At 43.0% G+C, this 21,242-nt stretch overlaps 1 protein-coding gene across 1 annotated transcript in view; it reads right to left on the bottom strand.

Moving 5' to 3' along the window:
• The window catches only part of ANKRD44 (ankyrin repeat domain 44), a 427,478-nt gene that overhangs the window by 20,143 nt on the left and 386,093 nt on the right, over nt 1-21,242 (bottom strand). The window lies entirely within an intron of this gene.

Here is a 21,242-nt window from a genome sequence, read left to right as displayed (position 1 = left end):
CCATGTGGAACACCTGGGATAGATGCCTGGGCCAGGCAAGATGAAGGATGCCTCAGAGTTTCATCCATTGCACCACAGAGACACACAGAAGTCAATATTCAGAAAGATGGCGAGTGGGCAAGTTATCCAGGAAAAGTCTTGCATGAAATTTTATCCAGATATTCAACATGGCTTACCCAGACAAATCTGCCTCTGAGTATATCCAGATAAAGTTGCCTAGATAACTTTAGAAGCCAATATGTCCAAATTCCGATCTTTTATTGAAGACTAAAATATAACAACGCCCGACTCAGGCCGAGTTTCGCCCTATATCAATGGGGCTGCATCAGGGGCTACAATACATAAATAAATACATGAATAATAATAAATAAATAAAACAAATTATAAAAACACATGACAAATGACATATAAAATGGTAACATAAAAAATGAGAACATAGAGTGTGTGAAAGCATACCTTCGTGAAAAATCAAATCATATTCATATCGGTACAGGTGGAGTGTGATGAATTGCATCAAACTGGTCTGGAAGATGTAAGAAAGACATATGAACTATTATGTATTGGGTCAAAAAATGGGAAATCCTACGAAAATGATAAAAAAATAAATAAAAAATAAATAAAAAATAAATAAAAAAATAAATAAATAAATGAAATAAAAAAGATAAAAAAAGAGGAAATTTGAATCTGTTATATTTACCTTCATGTAAAAATCGTAAAACATACAATGTGTTGGAGTCACTGTTGTTCTTTCATAAACACATACAGCTACGGTGTGCTATTTTTTATTTCATTTATTTATTATTTATTTATTTTTAACATTTTCGTAGGATTTCCCATTTTTTGACCCAATACATAATAGTTCATATGTCTTTCTTACATCTTCCAGACCAGTTTGATGCAATTCATCACACTCCACCTGTACCGATATGAATATGATTTGATTTTTCACGAAGGTATGCTTTCACACACTCTATGTTCTCATTTTTTATGTACCATTTTATATGTCATTTGTCATGTGTTTTATAATTTGTTTTATTTATTATTATTATTCGTGTATTTATTTATGTATTGTAGCCCCTGATGCAGCCCCATTGATATAGGGCGAAACTCGGCGTTGTTATATTTTAGTCTTCAATAAAAGATCGGAATTTGGACATATTGGCTTCTAATCTTCCTTTTGTTGCCCCAACGGCTTTGTTAGACAGCCTTCCTTGTTGCTTTCTCAACCTAGATAACTTTAGGACAGATATTTTTATAACCAGACTTACCCACTGAATGTCGCGCATATCTGCCTAAAGTTTTACTAGGCAACCAGGAATGGCTTCAGCCCCCGCTTCTTTTCATGCACCTAAATTTTGTGCTATGTGACAAGTTGCTGCCCCGAAATGTAGCCGCTCGGCGGAGGGTGGGGGTCGAGGGAAAGAATTTAAACCCAAAATTTGTCTGGCTAGCTCCCCCATCGTTAGCCAGGCAAGTCTTTTGAGTATCAACTTCAAAGTGGTCAGTTAGGGATCATGTTAGTTGAGCACAAAAAGGAGCTACGGGTTGTGGCCCCTGGTCAAGGAGCATTAATGCAATAGGCTGGTGTTTAAGAGGGGGTAATATAAAATAGGGGAAAAAAATCATAGCCTAATGGAGACTGGTTTGGATTGACCTGAAAGCCCAAAAGGAGCAGGAAGAAACTTCTGGACAAAAAAAAAAAACCCCAAATAAGCCACGAGCTAAATGTCGTTCTGGAATCACAGGCCAAATATTGCATCTTCACTGTATGGAATAACGCATAGGCAAAGAGGGGTTTCAAAAGAGATTGGGATAAACCATTAAAGCAACAGTAGTAGGGTTAATGATGCCACACAGGCATTTTGTTTCCCTGCTGCTGAGTCTCTGCTGTTGCTGGCACAGTTACTAGTTGCAAAATGCACCCATTTCTGTCATAGAAAAGATTAAACTGGGGCATCATGAGAGCCTTGTGCAGGAGGGTCGTTTTAGAAAGTGGATCAGGCTAGAAAGATGACAGAAAGAAAGACAGAATATGGAGAGGAAGGAGGAGCAGGAGCCATTGAGAGAAATTGTTTTCCTTTATTTTCTTAAAGGAAGCTGGGGCACAAAAATGTCATCTTTAGTTTTCCTGAAAAAAACAGTAGGGCTTGCTTGCAGAAATATCTGTGTGAAATTATTTCATAAAGTAATTTAAACAATACGAAAGTGGAATGAAAAAATGATTGCCACTTAATCACTCCAAGAAGAGCAATTTTTAAAAGGGAGAATTTCAGCCAATGGTATCACCAGCTGCCATAACCTCCTCCTTTCATCCTTCCAGTAAAATAGCGTATTTACTTCTAGTGATTACAATCCCCCCATGCTAGATCCAACCTAGCTAGCACAGAAACCTTCTCTCCTCTCTCTTCTTGCTATTGGCCTTCCCTTAGTTTCCTCTCTCTCTCCTCATGCTTTCTTTTATAATATATTTCTTCTTCCTCCCCTCTCTTAGCATTCCTGTTCTCTTTCCTCCATATGTGTCACTCTCTGTCAACTAGCCTCTCTTTCCTCAGCTTGCACCTCCTAGTTGGCCGTAGAGTTGATCAAAGCTTACTTTAAAGAAGAATCGGTTCGCAAAACTCCAACTGAGAATTGCAACTTTAAGTTGAATTGAAAGACTAAGGAAAACAAAAAAGTTTAATAAAGTATTTTCTCTCCGAGGACAAGTAGGATGGTAGTCCTCATACATGGGTGACATCATAGGATAGAGCCCAATACAGAAAACTTATGCCAAATTTTCTAGAAACTTTGACTAGGCACACTTGAGCATTCCCAGCATGCCCTATAACAAGCTCCACACGGGGGTCCCTCTTCAGTCTCTTTTTTTCCACAGAGCAGTGAGCCTCGAAGTTGATTGAGCTCTAACCACTTGACTTTTGCCTTCTGCGAAAACATTTTTTTCATGGTTTTTCGCTTATCCTTTTCTTCGGTTTCTGTCGCCAGGTCTCTCTTGGTGCCTATCCATAGTGTCCCCACTCAGGGTTTTCCGGCGTTTTAGGTAAATTTCTTTTCATGGTCAGTTTCTTCCCATGGTAGCAGTGCCTTGGTGCCAGCTGGCCATTGACGCCTGCCATCATCATTTCTATCCTTCTACCCTTTTGTTTCTCCCCATCATGGCCATGTCTGGCTTTCGACGATGCGCCCAGTGCCAAGGACCATGTCAATCACTGATCCTCATGAAGTTTGCATCCTCTGCCTGAGGGCAACCCATGACGTCCAGGTTGCTGCCTCTGCACCCAGATGACCCCAAAGGGATGTCTGCTTCGACTTGACAAGATGGATCAGCTCTTTGGGTCGAAGAAGTCCACAAATCTCCAGCTGGGAATTGCAACTATAAGTTGAATTGAAAGACTAGGGATCGGCATCGAAGGACCTCTGAGCTGCACACGATGGATGGACACCTCACCATCAACATTGGTTGGGACGTCGGTTCGTTGAGATCGCCGGTGGATAGGGGCGCCGGAGACAGACTGCTATTGATCTCCTCGGGCCAGGGATGCCGGGTTTGGTTGTTCTCGCCCTCGGTACCAGGAAAGGACTGGGCTGAGCATCGAGGGAAGCCTAAGAAGCATTGGCAACCAGTCCCCTATCGATGAATGGTACCGGGCATGGGGATGCACCAGTTTTTTGCTGTGATGCCTCCAAGTGACACCATGGTGAGGAGCAACCCACTCTCCATTGAGCCTGAGGTCCACGATTGGTCTCCCGGTCCTGTTGCCAGTCGCTGATCCCCTCAAGGGTTCCAAGGAAGATCTGGCCACCCCTCCTTCCCTCCCACCAGTTCGGGGTTGCATCGGCAACATTTGAGGAGGAGCTGGAGTGTTGAGTCCAGCTGGTGGTGGAGCATGCACTGCAGAGCTTCGGTCCTTGTAGCACCAACGGCACCAGAGCCAGTACCACCCTTTCTCATACTGCTGCTGGAGAAGCTCAATGTGCAGAACATGGTGGATGGCACTGGTGCTCCGGCGGGGCCACTGAGGCTGCTCTCTACCAATATGGTGGTTGTCACTGGTTCCTCCATGAAGGAAGCTCTGCCGAGACCAATGGAGATGCCAAGTCCTATAGTCCCTGTCCAGTTCCATCAGTGCCTGCACCTCTGACGTAGGCAGAGTACCTAGGGCCCCATCCTCTGAGGTATACAGTGAGGATGTGGGTCCTATGTTCGCTGCGGGGAAGATAAGATGTAGTCCCTCCTCCGTGATTCGGCTAGTCTCAAATCAATTCTCCTCTGGATGATATGAAGGAAGTCTCTGCCTGAGGACTTAATCTTCGCAGGTTTTGTGAGGGGTGATGGCAGACGCCATCCTTTCCAACTTGTGACAAAGGAGGATGCCAGGCACAAAATGTTTTGAGATCCTCCAGTTTGCAAGCCTCCCGAGAGATCATGGTAGTCCTAGTACCATGAGATCCTTAAGAAGTTGCTGCTGAGGCTTTGGGAACACCTTCTCACAGTGGTTCTCTTATTAAAAAGGTGGATGGGGTTTTCTTCATCCAGAAGGCTGCCATATTCGATAAACATCAGCTGCCTCACCAGTTGGTGGTAGTCAATTGACTGGTCACGAGCACTTCTCAGGCAGGGGCCACCAGGTCTGTGCACTTAACCATCTGGGTGTTAGAGTCACTAGGGTTCGTTGTCAACTACCCAAAGTCCCATCCTAGTCTGTCACCTCAATTGGACTTCATTGGAGCCCTGCTAAACCTGGCTCAGGACAAGGCCTTTCTGCCATGCCAGAAAGCTGTTGACTTGGTGATCATTGTGGCAGACGTTCAACAGAGCCAGAAGGTATCAGCCTGGCACATGTTGAGGCTGTTGGGCCACATGACCACGACCATGTCACTCCCTTGGCACACTTGCACATGCTCAGAGCCCAAAGGACCCTGAGATCACAGTGGCGCCAAGCCACACAGAGCCTCCAGGATTGTATCCGAATCACCCCTTCTCTCATGGACTCCTTGTCCTGGTGTGGGTACTTTCCAATCTGGAACAGGGGATTTCCTTTTGGAGTCTCTCTACTCAAATTGTGCTAACCACAGTTACATCTACACTGAGGTGGGGGAGCTCATGTAGATGCGATTGGCACCCAGGGTCTGTGGTCCACTCAGGAATGTTCTTATCAAATCAACTTTCTGGAGCTCCAGGCAATGCGGTATGCAGTATGGGCTTTCAGAGATAGGCTGTCCAACAAAGTTGCCTTGATCCAGATTGACAACCAAGTAGCTATGTGGTATATCAACAAGCAGGGAGGCACGGGATCGTACTTCCCGCATCAGGAAATGATCCAGATCTGGTCATGGGCACTTCCTCATGGGATGGTGCTCAGGGGCCCATGTACCTGACCAGGATGGAGAACATAGTGGAGGACAAGCTGATTCAAGCCTTCAGACCTCATGAGTGGTCCCTGGACCAGAGGGTAGCAGTTCAGATATTCCACCTCTGGAGGAGCCCAGATGTAGATCTGCTTGTGTCCCCCCTGCAACCGGAAGGTGCCCTTGGTTCTGCTTCCTGTCCAGGACAGATGGCAAACCAGCCTCAGATGCCCTGGCTTGTCATTAGGGCAGGGGTCTTCTGGTTGCATATCCTCCAATTCCCTTGATGGTGAAGACTCTCTTGAAGCTTTGCGAGGGCAAAGGGGCTATGATCCTCATAGCCCCTCATTGGCCGAGACAGGTCTGGTTTCCACTGCTGTGGGAGATGTCCCTCTAGAAAATGGTCAGTCTGGAGACTTTCCCAGATCTCATCATGCAAGATCAGGGCAGGCTGCAGCATCCCAACCTCCAGGGCCCCATCACTCACAGCCTGGATGTTGAGAGATTAATCCTGTAGCTACTTGATCTTTTTGAAGATGTGTCTCGGGTCCTGGTGGCTTCTAGAAAGCCTTCACTAGAAAGTCCTATGAGCTCAAGTGGAGAAGGTTTTCCGTGTATTGTGAGCAGAAGGCCCCACACAAAATCTGCTTGATTACCTTCTACACCTTTTGGAGGCTTTCTTGAAATGAACTCCTTCAGAATTCATCTTAGTTCAGTTGGCACATACGATCATGATATAGATGGTATGCCCATCTCTGTTCAGCCTATAGTTGCAGGGGCCTGTTCAACCTATAGTTGCGGGGCCTGATTCAATTGAAGCCTCCCTTAAGGCCTCCTGCTATGTTTTTGGAACCTCAATGTGGTGTTTAGCTCAGCTAATGAAAGCTTTTTTTGAGTTGCTGCGCTCCTGTGACCTGAAGTATCTGACCTGGAAGGTCATATTTTTGATGGCAGTCTCTTCAGCGTGCAGGGTCAGCGAGCTCCAGGCCTTTGTGACATATCTACCTTACACTGTTTTAGTATGTTGGTCCCTTTTTGTACCGGGGAGCAGCCTGTAGCTAGAGATTCACCCATGTAGGAGGACTTCCATCCTGTTTGTCCTAAGAGAAAGCAGAGTTGCTTACCTGTAACAGGTATTCTCCGAGGACAGCAGGATGTTAGTCCTCACAAAACTCTCCCACCACCCCACGGAGTTGGGTTTCTCCTAATTTATTTTATCGGAATTCTGTGTTACAAGACTAAAGAGGGACCCCATGTGGACGCATGGTATAGGACATGCCGGGCATGATCAATATGCCTAGTCAAAGTTTCTAGAGTTTCTAGAAACGTTGACCTAAGTTTTCTGTAGCGGGAGCCATCTGATGATGATATCCATGTGTGAGGACTAGCATCCTGCTATTCACGGAGAACACCTGTTACAGGTAAGCAACTTTGCTTTTCACTTGGAAGAGAGTTATTTATAGAGCACAGGTAGAGCAGTCAACTCAGGTTAGAGCATCGACTGGGGGAAAATATATTCTTTGGTGTTGGTGTCCTAACTTTAAAGTGAGCACAGTCAAGAGTTCTGATCAAGTCACAAGGAGTAACTCACTGCAGGCCATGAGAGTTCTTTCCAGGTAACATGACACTGTTATTGTAAAGGTGGTTTAGCTCTCTTCTGGGTTGTACAACTGGTCCTCAGAAGTGACCTAGTAGAGGAAAAGGTTTAACAGCCCAAGTAGCAAAACAGGATTGTAGGAGCAGGTGAACACCTTTAGTAGAAACTAATTTGTAGAATTTTAAACAATCTACATCAAAATACTTGTTAGTAAAACAGGTGAAGACAATGCTTTTTGGTGTCTTACTGAGCAAAGAGCACGCACCTTGGCAGTCAGTGAGGAAGGAGGGGGCACCAGCAATGCAATAGTTTGTGTTTACAGACTCCATGTATCTTTACATTTCAGGATGCAGGAGAACAGGATGGCAGAACACAGTATGATGAGTGCATTAAAACTCTGTTATGTTTGAAGGATAGGGAACAGATATCACAGAAATAAATTTAGGATACCTAATTATATAATTTTCAGGCTCTAGGGAAAGAATTTGGTGATCAGATTATTTGGGATGGATTAGTTTCATTCCAGTCTCTGTGCACCTTTAGAAATTTCTACCCTCCATAGTTTCCTAGATGCCCATGAAATTTTCTGTGAATAATATAAAATGGTGCTAGTTTAAATGAGAGAATCATGATGTAGGGTTCTGCTCAGGAAAATTTGTAATTTTCTTCCTTTTTTTTGTTGCATTTTTTAAATTTAATTTTGTCCCATTCCATATTTAAAGGTTTATGCAGGTATGCATTTGCATGTGCGCATAAAATCAATATTCCTCTTCATCCAGTCAGACTAGTCCAGATGAATAGGTTATGCCCCCAACCAGCAGATGGAGACGGAGAACAAAAGGCTCACTGACGTCACTCCTTATAAGTATCGGTGTTGACCTCACTCTGCCAGAATTCTCTGTCTCCAGCAGATATGAGTTCCTGTGCTGTAAGCTCTAGCCTGGTTTTGAATTGGGTGAATAAGAACATTTTCTTTTATGGCCAGCTCCTGAGGTGAAAGACTAGTTCTGCCTCCTTCAGTTTAGCATAGCCTTGGTCATGAAATTGGCTTAATTGTGCGGGGGCTCTGAGGTAAAAACTTAAGGCTCCTTCCCTCAGCTGAGCACTGCCAGGGTCCAGATGGCTACTGGTCTGAGGTACTTGGTTCCATCTTTTTTTGCCCCCTTTCCCTACTGCCTTTCCACTCATAAGAGCATAAGCTTGCCATACTGGGTCAGACCAAAGGTTCCTCAAGCCCAGTATCCTGTTTCCAACAGTGGCCAAGGCAGGTCACAAGTACCTAGCAGGATCCCAAGAGCTAGATAGATTCCAAGCTGCTTATCCCAAAATAAGCAGTGGATTTCTGCAACTCCGTCTTAATAATAGTTAATGGACTTTTCCTTCAGGAACTTGCCCAAACCTTTCTTAAATGCAGCTATACTAATAGCTTTCACCACATCCTCTGGCAACAAATTCCAGAACTTAATTATGCACTGAGTAAAAAAATATTTTCTCTTATTAGTTTTAAAAGTATTACCTAGTAACTTTCATTGTGTCTCTCCTGGTCTTTGTACTTTTTGAAAAGTAAACAATTGATTAATGTTTACTTGTTTCATTCCTCTCATTATTTTATAGACCTGTTCATACCCCAGATCAGTCCAGATTCCTGGGTTTTGCCTCCCTACCAGTAGATGAAGACAGAAGAAAAGCTTTACTGACACTGCTGCTTAACCTAATATGCCACCTGCCAGTCTAGGATATTGTAAAACAAAAAATACAAGTTAGAATAGAAGAAGAGGACAGGAGATTCCAGTTGTCCTCCCAGGGGTTGTGAGGTTTCTGGTGGGACCAACCCCCTCTGGTTGAGGCAGCCAAGCAGAGGGTTGGTGATCCTTTATGCAGGCTTGGAGTGCAAGATTCTGAAACGGGTGGTCCAATTGCCTTGTTGTCCTGGCTGATGCATCGACCTCTGCAGCACTTCTGTCAGGAAAGTATAAGAACACAGAGTAAGCGCAGAAGTGAGGGATCAGAACGGCTGCTTTCAGAATGGGGATCAGCGATCTCCACAGAGTCAGTGAGTCAGCGATTCTACTACTGGGAAGGTCATGCAGGAAGCAGACAGGTGGCACTTGCGGCAGGCTTTATGGCGCAGGCTAAGAGGACCAATAAGAGTTGCTGTTCATGTGTGGAGACTCGTACATACCTTTCTGTGGCAGGATTGTGCAGAAGAAATGTTTCTGGGGGTGAGGGCACCTTGGGGGAAAGTAGTACAGCTCCAGCAGGGAGTTGTTTAGCTCAGTTGGTAGGAGCAGGTTAAGAGACAGAGTAGGTTAGTGTGGGAATGGTGGTCATTTTCAAATCTTTTACAGTGGCAGGGGAAGCCCCGGCCCAGGCAGGGGATTCTCTTTCTCCAATGACCCCAGCTGTTCAGGGTTTCCGCAGTGATTCTGGGGCACTCTGACGATATAGAGGACCTGTAGGATAGGGAATCAGATGACTCAAGATTTTTCATTGGATTTTTTTGTTGCTCCTGCATAAAAGCCTTTCTGGCAAGAAAGGCTGCCAGGGTTGAAGCGATCAGGGTCACAACCCAGCAGTAGATCATCTAAAGATTGAAAAGTGGACTCAATACAGCGGACTACAAGAGTCCGGCTGATCCTAGGCCTAGCAGGGCAGCAGGACAGTTCCAACGAGGACTCAGAAGACTCTGATGCAGGAGGCAATCCGGCCAGATGCTGATCCCGATGCAGCTCTAGATGAAAACTTGGTGCAAGATCTTTCTGATCTGAGCGCAGTGCCAGTGCTGGAGGGGCACGACCCTAGAATTCTTTGCTATTTTAGAAGAAAGTTTTCGTGGTCTCTGATTACACGTGTTGTCAGAGCTGGGCATTATGATGTCACAAGAGGAGTCAGATCAGGAGGGAGTGCACCCTGTACTGGATGGGTTGAGAGGTCTGGCAAAGGCCTTCCTTTTCCATAAGTCAGTGAAGAAGCTGGTGGTCCGTGAGTGGGTATGCTCCTGAGACTAGTCTGAAGGTAGGCTAAGTGATGGCAAACTTGCAACCCCTTCCAGAGGAATGCACGTGAGCTGTTAATGCTTCCAAAGGTGGACACATCAGTCTTAGCAATGACCAGGAAAACCACCATCCCAGTAACAGGGTCTGCAACACTGAGACACACACAAAATCGAAAATTGGAAATTCACCTCAAAATAATTTTTTAGGTTTCAGCGTTGGGCATTTATGCTGCAGTGTGCAGCAGTTTTATGCAGAGGGCATGCTGCGGTGGGTTGCAGCGTCTTCAAGAAATTTGGATGTCTTCCATAATTGTGATGTCATGGTTTCAGTCAGGTGACGGCTGTGGCTGAGGAATTGGTCAGTGGATGACTGGTCAAAGTCTCAACTGGGTGCTCTTCCTTTTAAGGGCAAACTGTTTTTCAGAGAGGTCCTGGAGCAACTGGTAAAGCACTTGGAGGAGTCTAAGTGGCTCAAGTTACCTGAGGATAAGCCAAAGGGTGGTAAGAGGACTTTCTCTACCTGTTCCCACTTTCAGAATACCAGAAGGTATCGCCAGAACAGAGGTTCATAAGGTGCACAGAGGTCAAACTTGGCCAAGATACAGTCCTTTCGGGGCAGGCACAAGCCTACTTGGGTCAACCCCAGCCAAGGAACCGAGGGAATCAAGACCTCCCAATGAGATGAGGCTGGTCCACTCTTCTCCTCCAGCAGTCTGACCCTGTTCTATGAAGAGTGGATCAAAATCACAATGGACAAGTGGGCTCTGGAGTGATGAGGTATGGTTATGCATTAGATTTTGGTTGGTTGCTCCAAGGGGCTTCCATCCCTTCTCTTGCACGTCCTTGGACAAATGGATAGAAATTCGTGACATGGTGGATCATTTGTGGTGCCTGCAGGCAATAGTACCGGTCGCTGAGGAAGAGCGGAAAAGATGAAAATATTCCATTTACTTCAAGGTACCAAGAAAGGAAGGGTCCTTCTGACCAATTTTTGCTCAATGCAGCACTCTGAGTGCCTCAGGTTCGGATGGAAACTCTTTGTTCCATCATGGCAGCAGTACAAAAAGGAGACTTCCTGGTGTCTTTGGATCTCATCAAAGCATATCTGCAGAGTTTGGGATTATTTGCATGTTCTGGGTGGATGGTTGGATCTAGTTCCCTGGGCATTCGCTCATATGAGGACTCTTCAGAAGGCACTCCTCTGCTGCTGAATCCTTTGTCGGAGGAGTTTCACATTCAGTTACCTTTCAATGGGGAATCCAAAGCCAGTCTTTCATGGTGGCTTTCTCGTCCCACTTTGGAACAAGGAGTGGATTTAGAGATTCCAGAATGGGTGGTTGAGACTACTGATGCCAGCCTGGGGAGTAGTTTGCCAGGGACAGGCAACTCAGGGCCAATGGTCAGCCAAAGAAATGTTTTGGTCTATCAATAGATTAGAAATGAGAGCAGTTCGTTTGGCGTTGCTTTCATTTCAACAGCAGTTGATGGACCAACCTGTGTGTGCCTTATCAGACAACTTGACAATGGTGACCTATATCAACCATAATGGAGGAACATGGAGTCAGATGGTAGCTCAAGAGGCACAGGAGTTGTTTGGGCAGAACAGCACTTAGCGACTTTGGCAGAATCCCACATAGCTGGAGTGGACAACGTTCAGGCAGACTTTCTCAGTCATCAGAGACTAGACTCTAGCGAGAAGGAGTTGGCAGAAGAGGCTAGGATACTCATTTGGGCCAGGTGGGGTGTTCCCCCGCATGGAGTTGATGGCCTCGCAGCAGAATACTAAAGCGTCCTGCTTTTTTCAGTTGCAAAAATGTATGGGGCAAAAGCAGTCTATGCTCTCATTCTACATTGGCCACCAGGGATCCTTTTGAATGTGTTCCTTCCATGGTCCTTGGTCAGGAGAGTGATTCATCAAATAGAGAGACATCAGGGCAAGGTGATTCTCATGGATCCGGAGTGGCAACAGCACACATGGTTTGCAGATCTCATAAATCTGGTGTTGGACAGCCCGTTGGAGGTTGCTTTGGCAAAGTCCAATCTTTAGGGATCAGGTGGATCACTTCTGTCTTGCAGCCTGGCTTTTGAAAGGCATCAGTTGAGAAATAAGGGTTATTCTGAGGATGTCATTGCCACCTTGTTACAAGTTAGGCGACCTTCCACATCTTTGGTGTATATGAGAGTGTGGAAGGTGTTCGAAGTATGGTGTTTGGAACCATATCAGTATCACATATCCTGACATTTTTTCAAAGGGGGTATGGGTCAAGAGTTTGCTGCTGAACTCCATTCAAGTGCAGGTGGCAGCATCGAGATGTTTGAGTCAAGGTGCAGGGAGTGTCTCTTTCTTTGCATCTGGACATGTTTTGTTTTCTTTGGAGAGTGAAGCATTTGAGTCCCCCAGTGAAGATGTTGTGTCCATCCTGGAACCTTAATTTGGTTCTCTGGGTTCTTTGCAGAGCACTGTTCAAGCCCTTGAGGAAAGCATCTTTGAAAGATTTGACTCCAAAGGTCGTATTTTTGGTGGTTATTTGTTCGGTCAGATGGATTTCAGAGCTTCAAACATTGTCGTGTAGAGACCCTTTCCTACAGATTTGGAGGTGGTCATGTCATTTAGAACAGTGCCATCCTTTCTGTTGAAAGTGATTTCTGCCTTTCATTGGAGCTAGACAGTGGAGTTTCTAGCTTTTCCAAATTTGGATTCAGCCAATCCCCATGCAAGAGAGCTTCAACTGTTAAACATGCGTTGGGTATTATTGAGATACCTCAAGGTTATGAACATTTTTTGGATATCAGAACACCACCATGTGCTATGGAGTGAGCCAAAAAAGGGGTCTAAGGCTGCCAAGGAGTTGAAGGAGGCAATTGGTTCAGCTTATATCTGTAGAGGGTGCCTTGTTCCTAGAGTCTACAGGCACACTCGGTGTGCGCACAGGCAGCCTCATGGGCGGAGTGTCAGTTGGTGTCTCTGCAGTTAATTTGTCATGCGGTGACTTGGACATCTTTGCATACCTTTGCCAGTCATTACCATCTGGATATCCGAGCACTGGAGGTGCCAACTTTTGGAGCGGGGCTATCCTGCCCAGTTTAGGGGTGCTTGGGTACATCCCAGGTATCTGGACTGATCTAGGAATATTGGTTCTTACTTGCTAATTTTCATTCCTGAAATTCCACAGATCATTCCAGAGCCCCTCCTGTTCTATATAGCTCGCTTTTATTTTCAGTTATAAATAATACAGAGTTGGTTGCTAGTTGGAGAGTTCAATTATTGGTATCTCTGAAGAAGCTCCAGTTTCAGAGGCTCTATCATCCTCCAACTCGGTTCAAGAGTGGGGTGGAATTTGGTTATTTAGGTTTATTTCATCTTGACTTGGGTACAGGTCAATACTGGCAGACTGCAGTTGACATATTAGGATAAATAGCAGTTAGAATAAAGCTTTTCTTCTGTCTCTATCTGCAGGTAGGGAGGCAAAACCCAGGAATCTGCACTGATCTGTGGTACTTCAGGAATGAAAATTAGCAGGTAAGAACCAATTTTCCTTTTACTTGCGTAAAATATTTCAGTAAAATTTCAAAGGAGTTACATGTGTAAAAGCAGCAATTTTCAAAAGCCCATTTATGCATGTAAAACCTTTTCAAAATTACCTTCCCAGTGTGTAAAGAGAATTTCATGAACTTTCTCAATGGACCAGCAGGACAGCCATATGAGTAGGTAACGTCATTCGACAGTATCTAGATGGAAAAGCTCTCTCAAAAATCTGTAAAGCCTCTATCCTGCAAGTCTCCTCAGTCTTTTCTTTCTTCCACTCAGGCGAAAGAACAGATTTTTGCTCTCTCTACTTAGCTGCTTGTCAAACTTTAATTGTATTTAATCTCACAGGTTTTTCTTTCTTTCTTTTTCTTTTGTTGAAGTATCTTGTTTTCTCCTTCATAGTCTCCAAAAAACATTTTTTTTAACTTTCAATTAATCAAGATTGAGTTCGACCTAGCCTCAGCTCTTTTCATGATGGTGGACAAGAAAACTGGGCTTCAAAATGTCCCCGCTACTCTTACATAATTACTTTATCAGATAAGCAGGTCCCCTGTGTTTTCTGCTTATAACTGTCACATGATATTCCTAACTATGTCTCCTAGGACCAGAATATCCAGAAGTTATATGTTTTCAAAAAAATGTTTTTCAAATTTATATTCTGCTTTTCGGTACTTCCAAGAAGATTACATTCAGATACTGTAGATATTTTCCTGCCCTCAGAGGGCTTAAAATCTAAATTTGTAACTGAGGCAATGGAGGATAAAGTGACTTTCTTAAGGTCACAAGGAGCAGCAATGAGATTTGAACCCTGGCTTCCTTGACTACTGAACTCCTCAGCCCTCTGCATCAGCAAAGTGGAAACTATCATTAGCTGAGGGACTAGTGTTTAAAATTTTTAAAAGGTGGAATCTTCTTATGCTTGGTACCATGACTCAGAAGTCTTGTTGCGGGCACTATTCCCTTTCTATGAAAGGGTAGGGAAAATACACTTTTTGACACAGAAGCATTTATGTAGAAAGAGGCCGCCACGCCAATACATCAGTACAACACATTGTAGCATCTTCAACACCATCATTCTTAGGTGCAGAACTCTCAGTGGCACCGATGACAAATAAAGATTCTATATCTTTCTCAGTGCCAATCAAAAAAGCCAGTTTATTTCAAATCCACCTATTTTAAACAATCCGTGCCCTTTCAGAATCAGCTGGTTCATCTACTGGGATTACTCTTTTCAAACAGGAACATCATTCTTTGTCAGGAAAATGTGGCTTTACTTTGTCAAAAACTATTTGACCAATATATCAGGTTCTCTGCCTCCTCCATCACTGTTAGAGCTAATGTCTCTCATTTTGACTCCAAAATCTGAAACTCTATCTACTATCCATGTAGACTTGAAAGCCATTGCTTATTCTGGTTATGAGCAAATAGGATTGGACTTACTCTTTGGTATCCTATTGGGCCCTTGTGACCTGGAACAGGCACTGTCAGAGATAGGATGCTGGCTTTGATGGACCTTTAGTCTAGTCTAATCCAATATGACATTTCTTATGTTCACTATTCTGCCATATCAAGCAAGGCAAGAAATCCTGCAAACTGAGTCACAGATTGTCTCAAGGTTCACCTTTTCTAAAGATAGGACAGTCCTCAGAAGAACCACATATAGTATTGCCTGACTCTCAAGAAGGATCACAATCATCAAATAATTCTTTGTCATATCCTTTTAAACAATGAAGAGACTATTGTCTTCCTTCAGGTCCTTCTCCACACTCTCCCAGAAGTTTCATCTTTGTCAGATGATATGTCATATCCTGCTTTTGTCCAAAAAAATGGCAAAAACAATTTATTTACTTACAGGATGAGGCAGAACTGAGAGAATATATGTTTGGTTTACTAAAATATATTCAAGCCCCAAAACAAGTAGTGGCTGTTCCTTTTCATAGAGAACTATAAAGACTCCAAACCAGAATGTGGCAAATGCCCTTGTATTACCAGTAGCAAAAAACGTTGGACCTCAGATACAAAGTTCAGCCTTGTCCTGATCATCAGAAGGTACAACTCCCCTATGAATCTGTAGTAGTGGAATCCATCCTTGAAAGAGCAAAGAGATCAAAATGCAGCCTAGTGCTGCCACTAAGAAAGAAGCAAAGTTACTGGACTTCTGTGGCAAAAAAGATTTTCCAATAAGCTATGTTAACATCTAGGATTGCTACCCATCAACTATACATGGTACAATACATGGGGGGCAGGGGGGGTTTTGGTTTGGTTTTTTTTGCAAAAGTTGATCCAGCAGCTTCTTTTGCAGATTATTTCACTTCTGTGCTACAAGAAGCAGAGGATGTGGAAAGTGTTCAATTCCTTCAGAAAGTCTGCAGTTGCCATTGTCACTAGAAGGATAATTGGCTACAGGCTTCAGTCTTTGTAAGGATGTTCATGAGAAAACATGACTATATGCTTTGTGCACAGGAAATAATCTTTTTGGAGACAAACTGAAAGAAACAGTAGATCTTACAGATCATTGCTGCCACTCTCCTTACCCTGGCAGCAGCTACAGCTGAGCAGCCATCTACAATGCGAGAAAAGTCAACCTTGGCAGTATAGAAGGCAGTATCTACTATTCAAGAAGGTAGTAAGCTTACTTTTTCAGTCACCCTTGCCTGCAATATCAGGGCACATGCTAGGGAAATAGCACAGCTTAAATCTTTCCAACAAATATAGCCAAAATCTAACTCTACTTTGACTACACTATCAAAAACGGTTCCCAGGTAAATTTAAACTACATTCTGGTGGGGGTGGGGGGAGGGGGGAAGGCTTCAGCACTTCAGCCCATTAGGTACCTATACAACAAGGTTACCATTTGAATTTCAAGTTCTTTCCCAAACAATCCACCAACGAATCACTCCAGAAATGGAGAATAGCTCCAACTCCTCCAGCAAGAGTTGTCAGAACTTCTCACCATGCAGTGTGGTAGAATCAGCTCCAGTACTACAAAGAAACAGAATTGTACTCTCAAATATTTCCTCATTCCAAAAAAAAAAAACAACAGATGGTCCTGTACCCCATCTTGGACCTGAGAGATCTCAACAAATACCTGAAGAAAGAAAGGTTCAGAATAAACTCTTTAGGGACAATCCTACCTTACCTGGAAGTCAATGATTGGCTAAACATTGGAAGTTTCTGCATTTCACCATAGCCAATGAGCATTACCAATATCAACTTTTCACCTTTGGCCTTTTGAAGCACCTTAGGTGTTTATAAAGATCTCACTGTGGCTCCTGCTTATCTAAGGAAGAGCAATATATTTGTTTTTCATATTTGGAGAATTGGCTCTTATCTAGCCATACTCTTCAAGAAACTTGTTTCCTCCACACTGCACATGATGAATATCCTCCAAACTCTAGGATTCATAATCAATTTCCAAAATTCAATCTAGAAACCAACTCATTTAATAAATTTCATAACAGCCAGCCTCACCACACAGAGGGAAAGGCATTTTGTTCTCAGCAAACCCAAACTGACCAAGATAATCATCTCCCTTTTTCATTAGACCAGGTTTCTTCAATGAAAATGTTGGAACTCGTGTGGCAACAGTCCATGTTAGAAACATGATGTCAGAAAAAGACCTTATGGTCTATCTTGTCTGCCTATCCATCAACTACTACTCAACTCTACAATCCCTACCACTCCCTCAGAGATCCTCTGTTCTTATATCATGCATTCTTGAATTCAGATACGTATTGACTCCACCATCTCCACTAGGAGGGTGTTTCCATGCACCCACCAACCCTCTCTATATAAATATTTCCTTAGATTACTCCTCAGACAACCTCTTTCACCTCATCCCATGACCCCATTTTCTAGAGCCACCTGTCTGGTTGTCTTTCCTGCCTTTTGTGCCTTAATACTTTGGGAGGTATTTACATGTCTTTATCCATATCTCTCCTATCCCACCTTTCCTCTAGGGTATATATGTTTAGGTCTTTAATTTTGTCCCATATGATTTATAATGAAGATCTTTGACCATTTTATATCCTTTGGAGGTGCAGTGTTCCAAATTTTATACAGTATTCCAAGGGAGGTCTCACCAGGAACTTACACAAAGACAATATCACCCTTTTTCTCCCTATGTATCCAAGCATTTTTCTGGAATTTGCCTTGGTTACCTTAAGATCATTTAGATACAATCATCTCCTTATCTCACTCTTGTTTCATGCTTAGAAGAATTTCACCCCCTAGATTGTGCCACTCCCTTGGATTTTGCATGACTCTGCCTTTGTTAGCTTTAATTCATAGTTGTCATACTGTAGACCATTCCTTAAGCTTCATTAGATCTCCTCATGTTTTCCTCACCTTTGTGGGTGTCAGCTCTGTTGCATAGTTTGATATCTTTCACAAAAAGACAAACCTTTCCTGATAGTCCTTATACAATATCACTTATGAAAATGTTGAAAAGACTTGGTCCAAGGATTTATCCCACTAGTAATACCCCTCTCTTCAGCATGAGCTCCATTTACAACTGCTCTTTGCACCTACCCTCAAACAGTTTCTAACCAAGTCACTTTAGTGTCCATACCAAGGGTGCTCAGTTTATTTATAAGTTTATGTGGCAATTGTGACAAAGGCCTTACTGAAATCCAAGTACTCTAGTACTTTCTCCTGATCCAACTCTCTGGTCACCCAGGTAAAGAAATTAATCAGATTAATGGGTAAAGAAATTGATCAGATTAATCTGACAAAACCTAACTTTAGTAGGTCTTATCTGTTATCCCTTTTGCAATTCTCAACTTGAGTTAGACATGACATAACTTCAACCATGTTCCCACAAAGTGAATATATCCAACACGCATCTAATCTCTAGGGTGGACAGATCCTGCAAATCTGCTAAAAGGTCAGGTTTTTTTTCACCAACCTAAATTCCAAACTGCAGTAACCACAGAGACTTCAATCAAGAATAGGGAGCTTATCTATCTAGCCTTTGTAGTCAAGGAACTTGGTCTCCACAAGAAAGATTATTTCATATAAATCACCTAGAACTGAGAACAATCTTTAGCTTTTGAAGTATTCAGTCCTTGGCTAAAAGGAAACATTGTTGATCCACACAACCAAGTAGCAATGTTCTACATCAACAAACAAGAAGCAACAGCTTTTTCATTTTCAAGAGACATGCAAGATATGGAAATGGGCAGTTTCCCAAGGGATATATCTGATAGCTGCCTATCTCCCAAAAGCCAAAATCAGATAGCAGACATGCTAAGTTGCCAGCTTCAACCAAAAAAGTGGTTAGTTGGACCATCAAGATGTGACTAGAGTTAGCTGGATATGTTTGCAGCTAACTCTAAATATAAAAGTTAGTTGAAAAATGTATCTGGCTAATCTAACTCCTCCCAGAAATGCCTCTAGAACACACCTACATTATCCAGCTAAATTTTAGTCGGATAGTGAGAGATCTAGCTAAAGTTAAGCTGGATAGGTGCCCAAACTATTCAAAAGTCAGAATTTAACAAGATAACTTGCGAATTATCAGGCTCATTGCCTCTGAATATGGACCGCTTTGTTTTTGATAGCTGTAAGATCTGCTGGTACAGTAAGCAAGTTGCAAGCATTAATCTTATATTCTGCATATATCCAAATTTTCCATAACAGAGTAGTTTTGAAAACTCATCCTATATTTTCTACCAAAAGTGGTCCCGCAATTTCATTTAAATCAAGCCATTGTAATGCCAACTTTTTTTTTTTTTTTTTTTTTGCAACTTCACAAGACACCAATGGCAAACTGACTCTCCTTACATTGGACTGCAGAAGAGCTTGATTGTTCTATTTGGAGAGAACAAAGCCTTACAGAAAGTCTTCACAACTATTCATCTCCTTCAGCCCAGTCAAACTGGGGCATGCAGTTATTTAAAAAAAAAACCTCTTTTGATATGAACTTCTAATTGTATATAAAAATAAGAAATCCAATCAGGATAGCAACTTCAAAGTAAGGTAGAAGTCCAACAAGTCAGAGCGACGGCATTTTCCTTAGTCCATCGTTGTTTTTCTTCCATAGAAGATATCTGCAAGGCTGCCACCTGGCCTTCTAACCACATTTTCACTACACATTACTGCCTAGAAAATGTTTCGCCTCAAGACAGCAGTTTGGTCCAAACAGTTCTGAAAAATGTATTTAATTGATTCCTCCAACCTCTAACAAACGTGGGTTGCATGTTCTACTGCTGATATAAGAACATAAATATTTACATGCAACCCTCGCTTTGGGAGTCCCCACTTTTATGGCTGTTTACTGTCCTGCTTATCCATGGGGAAAGAAGTTGCTTACCTGTAACAGGTGTTCTTCCTGGACAATAGGAGAAATCAGCCCCACAATCCCACCCTTCCTCACTTTAGAGTTGAAGGTTAGCTTATTACAAAGACTGAGGAGACTTACGTGATGGCAGCTGCATGGGAACATCTGTCCATGTTCAGAAAACGACCAAGTTTTTGAGTTCTGAGAGAACTTTTCTATCTTGGTGCTGTCGGATAACATCCCCCACTTCTGTGGCTGCATTTTGTCAAGCTGCTATGGAAAACACCTGTTGCAAGTAAGCAACTTTGCTTTGTGCATGTAAAGTAATGAAATGAAACAAAACAAATGCACATCCTTACCAAGCTCTGCAATTTCTTGGAGACATAAAGGACACAGGGAGGATAATTTTCAAAACCATTTCCATGGGTAGAATGGCCTTTTACAAAATTGCCTGACCAATATGTAGGTAAATTTATACTCGTGTGTCTGTGTAAGTTTACCAAGGTGAGTAAAGGCTTTCCTGGGAGTAGGTGGTTGCACTTACACACATACTCCTGCATTTTCAAAAGTATGTGCATACATTTTCCTATAAAAACTCTGTACACAATTGCTCCTGCTAATTTGTGCATAGATAGTTGTGGGATAATTTTTAAGGGAATATATGTACATGTCCTTTGTAACGTATGTGGGTAATTGATTTCAGTTTTATGTAAGCTGTTAAAAAAAATTACACCCCAAAAGACAAGGCAGACCCTAATAGCAAATAAAAAATGCACAGAACTTACAAATATAGGTCGGGGAAAAAAGAAAAAAACCATTAGCAGTGTAGTTCATATGAAACAAGGTGCTCATTCTTTGTGTATTAACAGTACAGAGGCTAGATCCATAACTGGATTATCACAAGTGTAGTGCACTCTTACCTTGTTCTTCATGCAGTCACTCTATTCCTTCAGGCCTGTCACAAAAGTGCAGCTAGAACACTGATGACTTGTCGCTTCTGGGATATCCGCAACCCTTCTCAACATGGCTGCCTCAAACTGTCATTTTGTCATGGGGCACTATGCCCCTAATCACATGGCTGTAAGCAGTGTGCTCACAGAGGATTTGGCTAATCAGAGATTTCAAATCTGCTCTGGTTTCGAGTTCAGTTGGAGAGCGAGAGAATAGTAGAACTAAAGTGCTGCCTGTGACTGCCAGAGTTGTTGCTGTAGTGGCCAATAGCTGTGAATGGGTTGCTATTTGCTGCAGCCTGCATGCGGAGGATAAAGATCCTACAGATTGCAGGGAAGACTCTTACCTAGAGGGGTCTTTTTTTGGAGTGTAAGCATTTTCGTATACCCCCAAGGGAAGAGGTTTTTTACCTAACTGTTGCATAAATCAATGCGCCATCAGATTATTCTCCACTGACATACCTCACCAACTTAAAAGCATGGTTATTCATCTGCACCAGGTTTTATATTGTTTCTAATTTTTAACTCCGTCCCATCAGCAGGGG

This window comes from Rhinatrema bivittatum, chromosome 6 (assembly GCF_901001135.1).
Source record: "Rhinatrema bivittatum chromosome 6, aRhiBiv1.1, whole genome shotgun sequence".
In the NCBI taxonomy this organism is placed as follows: domain Eukaryota; kingdom Metazoa; phylum Chordata; class Amphibia; order Gymnophiona; family Rhinatrematidae; genus Rhinatrema; species Rhinatrema bivittatum.
Note: the sequence above shows the minus strand (reverse complement) of the source record. Positions and strands in the feature narration are given on the sequence as shown.